Source organism: Anas acuta, chromosome 2, assembly GCF_963932015.1.
Source record: "Anas acuta chromosome 2, bAnaAcu1.1, whole genome shotgun sequence".
In the NCBI taxonomy this organism is placed as follows: domain Eukaryota; kingdom Metazoa; phylum Chordata; class Aves; order Anseriformes; family Anatidae; genus Anas; species Anas acuta.
The window spans coordinates 122,622,825-122,629,535 of record NC_088980.1 but is presented as its reverse complement, the minus strand read 5'-3'; positions in this window follow the sequence as shown (position 1 = coordinate 122,629,535).

Here is a 6,711-nt window from a genome sequence, read left to right as displayed (position 1 = left end):
GAGTCAGTGGGTAACAGAGCAACATGTGCTTCAACCCAACCTGCTTGTAAGCCTCAAGCTTTTTTGTGTTCCCATCGTTTATATGGTGGAAGTGAAATTATTCTGATAAGTGTGCTTGGATTGTGGGAGTTAAGAGCAAGTGTAAACTGTGCAGCATGATTTTTTTTTTTAATACCAGCATGCCTTGATCTGAATATGACTTATCTTGAGACATGGGCATTCATTGCCTTTCCCAGTTTTGTGACAAAATATAAATGTTAAAATAAGATTATCTCTAAGGAAAAGGATGAGGGACTTAACACAAGTCTATTCATATGTCCTGGTAACTTGTATCATCTACCTTTAGACTGTATTAGCAAACGGGGTGACTTTTACTGGGGCTGTGATAGCCAGACCACTGTGAATGTCCTGCAGACCTGCTCATATTTCATAGAATCATAGAATATCCTGAGTTGGAAGGGACCCATAAGGATCATCAAGTCCAATTCCTGGCACTGCATGAAGTTTTCCATTGCTTGGGATAAGCGAGGTAGGCACACTTGTGGCTGGTGGAAACTGGGGCAAAGCACAGGTAGATGAGAGTGAAGTCTCCCCAAAGATGTGGCTGGCAAATCTGTCTTTCCTGTGTTGACCTTGCTCAGTGAAAGTAACCGGAGCAGACGAACAGCCAAACTTGGAGTATGCCACAACACTGTTTGGTTATACGCAGAGTTTCTGAAAGCTTTACTTCAGGGCCTGGCTGTATTTGTAAGAAACAGTCTTTGAAGGAATAGAATAGTGAGAACGAGCCCAGTTCATGCTGCTACTAGTCTGGTTTTACACGAGAATAACTCCTCTGGAGTTGTACCAAATTAAAATTGACACAGCACTGTGAGTGAATCAAGCTTCAAGAAAGAAGAGCCTTAACACTGGATGCTGGCATGACCACAGCGGCATCATGCATGTGACCAAGCTCCACCTACACAATGCAAACAACAAATATTCTAAATCTGGAATTGATTCTGGCATCTAGTTTTGTGGCAAGCATTCTGGTACGGGTTCTGCACAGAGGCAGTAAACATACTAATGTCTCCTAATGCTTGGCCTCACTTAAATTTTTTTCTTAAGTTTCCCTGACCTTGGATAAGCTTAAGCTTTGCAGGCTTAAATGCTTACTTTCATTAGGGAGCTGTGGGTTACTGTTCCTGTGCCAGCTGAGCCAAAAGGTTGGTCCCTCTTGGAGCTGCAGCACACCTGGTCTGTGTGGCTTCCCCGGGAGGACAGCCTGTCCCTCCAGTGGGCTGGACTCTCGCCCTGCAGCCTGGGGGGAACAATAGGGCCCTTGTAGTCCTGCCAGCGTGTGTTAGGAGCAGCTTTGGACATTTAGCCCTAATGTTGCAGTTTTGCATAAAGTAAAAATCTGAGTGCTTGTACCCGCTGTGTTACACCTCTGTGGTTACGGAGAAACATCAGTGCAGCAGCTTCTGTTTGCGTCTGGAGTAACAGATGTGCAATATGCCATTCTGCAGCACCAGCCTGCATTGGTTGGGTTGTTGAATTTCATTTTCTCTTCTGCTATGTTGCTGTTTTTTTTTTTTTTTTTTTTTTTTTTTTTTTTTTTTTTTCTGTGAGGTGCAGAAGCCAGAGTACCCCTCTAGTGTTGCCTGCTGTTAGACTGCATGCCCCCAGCGATGCTACTGCTATTACAAAATGAATTTTGTCTTCCTGCTACTACCTTTTACAGAGATTCAGGTTTCTTCTATGTGGATTTATTTTTAGAGAGACCCCAGGATTGTTTACTCGATTCCTGTTTTTCTGTGGCTTCGTAGCCTTTGACTACCGAGAAGATGGATGTTATTGGCCTTAGCACAAGCACGATGGGCACGGGCTGTGTGTCGGCTGGCAGTGATGCTGGTCTGTCACTGTCCTGTGCCAAAGTCTGAGGGGAACAGGCGCTTCTGTCTTTCAGGGTGGGCGAATGCTACTTATTCAGCATTAGCATCCTTGCTTACTATCACTCAATCTTAGCTGCTCTGCTGGTAAAAGTGATGTTTGGTGGTTGCACAGCCAGCATAGCTCTACATCACTCTGTACTACGTGTTGTGTGCACTGCTTTCCAGTCGTGTGTCCAACAGGGCAAGGACTGCTTGCTCAGTTTTCTGCAGGTACAGCAGTAGGCATTAAATAAAAATAAGAAATAAAAATAAAAAATATATGTATAATAGAAAGAAAACAGAAAACCCAACCAAAACCCAGAAAGCTGGTTGCAGAAGGACCATACTCCTACACAGATACAAAGCAGCGGCAGGGCAGCCGGGTGCATCCACGGCCTGTGATTTACAAGTGAATGCCATCTTCTCCCGAGCCATACGGAAGGGGAAGGGAGCGAGCCTCGGCGGTGTCTGGAGGGCCCGCAGCACCAGAAGTAGGCCAGTTTGTGCCTCGCCCTGCGCTGGCAAACGGCCAGGCTTTGTGTACTCCAGACACCAGATGGGAAGCAATTAGGAGTGTGACAAGCAGGTCATCTGGCAGACACTCCGCGGACCTGCTGCCGCATAATTTTTGGCGGGAAGGGGAAAAAGCTTTTTCTTCTCTCCCCCCTTTTTGTTGCTAATGCCACCTCGCTCCTGACGGTGCCCTTCAGAGAAGGCACCCGGGCTGGGCACGGAGCGCCCAGTGGGTGCCGAGTTGTCGCTCCCTCTGTGCCCTTTCTGATGCTTACAACAGCTCAGGCATTTTTGCCTGGCCAGTACCGAGCAGTGCTTACGCCTGTGTTTGTGTGGCGTGCAGTTTGCAAATACTGGCCCGCGGTGCTGGCACGAAAGTTTTCCTGGCTCGGCCGAGAAGGAGACCTCCAGCACGGGGTCTCCTCCGGTACCCACCTACTCCTGCTCCATCATGAGAAAGCAGCACAGCCCTCCTGGGTCCACGTCTGCCAGGCTGGGGCAGGCAGGGCCGCGGCGGGCCCTCATCGGCTCGTCCTCAGACCGTGGCCTGTAAAAGAGGAGTTTTGCCAGCCCGGACAAATCAGCTTAGCTGCATCCAGCTGGGGCTGACAATGCGGCCCCGCCGCTGACAGCGTGTGGCTAATTGCGTCGGGGGACGTGTAAAATGTGCTGCTTGTTCCAGCGCTTTTGTGCCACAGGCTGGGGAAAAGTGGGAAATGGGGTCTGGGCTGCTCAGTGTCATGCTTTTGGGGAGGCTGGGACATGGCCAGTGCCAGAGCCAAGGGGAAAACTGGAGTTATCCTCAGGGCAGGGCTGAGATCCAGCACTGTAAATAACACACAGGTGAGTTGTTAGGTACTGAGGGTCGGTCGTGGTGCTACTCTGCTGCTTGAGACCACGGATGCCTGTGTGGAAGGCATGTGCTGCAGAGGTGCCTGGAGCTGGCCCTGCTTGAGCAGTCACAAATTTACAGGAGTTAAGAAGGAGAAAAAAAATAATCACTATAAGGGTGCAAGGTAGGACTATGATAGGATGGGAAAAAAAGGATAATATTCAGTTCGGACCTCCAGAGCTAACTGCACAAGATCAGCGGCATGCTGAAGTGACAGCACCTCTGTGCTGTGGCTCCAAAATGCTGGTTGTGGGTCTGCCTGTTGAGGAGTGCCAGTGCCCCGTCTTTCCCCAAAACCTTTTTACCACACAGAAGCTGGACAGTGATGTTAAACCCCCTATTTAGGCTTGATACAAGTGGAAAAAGGTCGATTCCTGTTCCGATGGGCTGAAATGAGCTGGGAGCAGCCAGAAAAGTGCCACCACAACCTCATTTACCTCCAGCTTCACCCCAAACTTCAGTTAAATACTTTATTCTAGTGCATCAAAAAGGAGATCACAGAGCACAGGGTTTGGCTCTTTTGCCTGTCAGACACTGGAGGAAGGATGTGTCCGAGTCATCTCGAGGTTTTTCCAAGAATACCTGACTTCATGGAAAGTCCCAGCAGCACTGTCCCAGCCCTGCTGGCAGCCAAGTGCCTGCTGTGCCCAGGATGGCACCGCTCAGCCCTGCCTGTGAAGGTATTGAATCAGCAGGCAGCAGGCCAGGGGGAACGGTGTGTGAATGTGTATTCCCAGATTTGTGAACCTCCCTTTTCTCTTTTATTAGTAGTCAGCACTGAAGGCTTCAGCCCTGTTATTTGGGGGTGATTTGGACCTCTGACTTTTTCAAGGCAAGGAGGTTTCAAGCCGGCAAGGTGGATGTGGGGCGATGCAGGTGCCAGAGCAGTGGCAACCAGACCGTAGCTGCTTTGCAAGGTGCAGGTTGGGCAACTCCTCTGCCACACCACAGGAGCTTGTCTCGTGTCCTTTGGGGGCAGGCAGGAGTAAAAAGGCACCACCTGAGGTACCACAGGGCCTCCATGCATCTCTGCCTCCTGCTTTGAGACCAGACACCCGGTGAGGGCCTCACCAGAGACACGACCACCTCAGTGCACTAGTACTGAGAGGCTGGGAAACTTTTCCAAATATCTCTTCTGTTTTTTTATCCAGTCCTGGGGACCACTTCAGTTTCTCTTTCAAAGGGTCTATCCATGGAGGAGAATGATTGGAGGCCTATTTCTTGTTCTTTTTATTTTTTTATTTTTTTATAATCTCTCCCACCTCACACATGCTGTAGTCAGCTAAACAGCTTGATGTTTCTATATGTTTCTATTTATGATGTAAACAATTAAAAATGATTAGCTAAGCTTTGTTTTTTGGTGTCACTATCTCAGTTAAAACAGCAAGAGTTGAAAGAGTCAGAGGGCTGATTAACCCAATTTTTAAGGCTTTGCTATAGACAAATCTTTTGCCAACTTGCTTCAAATCTGTTGGAAAATCTACTTGCCTCCTACTTCACAAGAACAGATGTCAGATATCCAATGTTATGAAGGCTCTGGAATGGAGTTATAAAGCAGAGTTGCATTTTTCACAGGAAAAGTTTTCTTTAGTCCAAAAAAATCCCTTGCAGGACTGTCTGTGCCATCCAACAGCTGAATACAGCCTCACTAGGATTAGCACAACTTCCTGGCTAAAGTGCCTGGTAACTTATGAAGCAGAAGCTTCATAATTTTGTTTTGTTTCTCAGTCCTCGTTGCTGGGACAACTGCTTTGACGGCGGCGGCGTTGCTTCCTGACCTCCACCTTGCTCTCCTTGGCGTGGCGGCGGCAGCAGCAGCAGCAGCAGCGCTGGGTTTTGCAGTGTCAGCTCTCGGCACAGCTGTGCCCAAGCAGGCATGACCATGCCGAGGGCTGGCATCACCCAGAATTGCCCTCTCAGGTGCACAGGGGAAGGACTGGGCATGCCGCAGGGCCTTTTGCATGTCTCTTCTGCTTTACGGTCCAGCGTGCATTCTTCCCCCAAAAAGGGAGCGGTGGGCAAACCGACCGTGTGCTGCCTTTTGGCTATTCTGATGCTATGCAAAACGTGACTGTGCAAGTAGGAAAACGTCCGTTTAAAATAAAGTGGAGTAAACTGTGAGGCAGGTGATGCTGCGGGCACAGGGCCTGACCGCCGGGGTGTCTGTGCCTGTTCACCTGCCTTTGCATTGGGCTTGTTTATGAGGCTGCTAAAAATGATAACTGTATTTGTGGTGAATCCAACCTGATCACTGAGAGGAGGGACATCCTTCACATGTCCATCATTTTCAAGCTGATTTGTTCTTCTTTGAACTCGGCTGCTAGGTCTTTTTTTTTTTCTCCTTCATCTAACTTTATTAAATATTAATCTCTTTTTTTCTTCCTGAGCACTTTAATTTATTGATCTCTGTGCCCCTTAATTGAAATTATAGTTCTGCCACAAAAAAAAAAAAAGTTTTTAACATCATATAGAGTTGAACCACTCACTTACACACTATCTCTACGGAGTTCATGTTGAAATTTTTAAATCTCTCATAGGGTATGCATAGCTATTTGGCATCTGTATTGTTTGTGGAGTTTGCTTACAGCTTTCTGAGTAGGGATTTCATCTGAGAAATCCGACTTGTTCCACTTTTGTTTATGTATATGAGTCGTGATATTGTATCTTTTCTGGCTGGGTAACTCAGAGATGTGAAATTTGTCGTGCAAATGCTGACATTTGCATTATAAATGATATCTGTAAAAAGTGTATGTTATTCCCCAAAACAGAGATGTCTGTGAGCAGCCCATTGAGCAAATCTCTTTGCTGCAGGACCTGAGTGCAAAAGGGGAAGAAAGGCAGGCAAAGCATATCTGAGATTTTTTCATGCATCAGTAGGAATTATTCTATATAGTAGTCTAACTTTAAATTCACTACAGTTTATTTAAATAGAGTGGCATGCAAATAAATGATGGATATTTTAAGGAGTTGCTCTGTCACAAAGATGTTTTTGAAGTGATGAGAAGAAATTAAGAACTATTTTTGGAAATGAAATACAAATTACTGCAAGTGTGATGCTAAACATGGTGAGCTATCCTCACGCAGCCTATTTCAGTCATGTCCATGCCCCAGTTAGTCTCTCTGTAGTGCTGGGGAACCACAAAACCGTAAAATGACAAGAAACGTGTCTGAAAAATGCATCTTCCCATAGATGTTACAAAGTGTGACAAGGTGCATGTGCCAGGCAGTGCCAGCAGCGATGCTGTGAGCTCTGTGCGAAATGGCACAGTTCACGTACGTCGTGATCACCATTTCACATTCTTCTGGTGCTGGGCTGGAGCTGACCCAACATTGTTTTCTGCACACGCTCATCTGGAAATGATACTGCACGTCCACATCCTGAGCCCGAGCCAC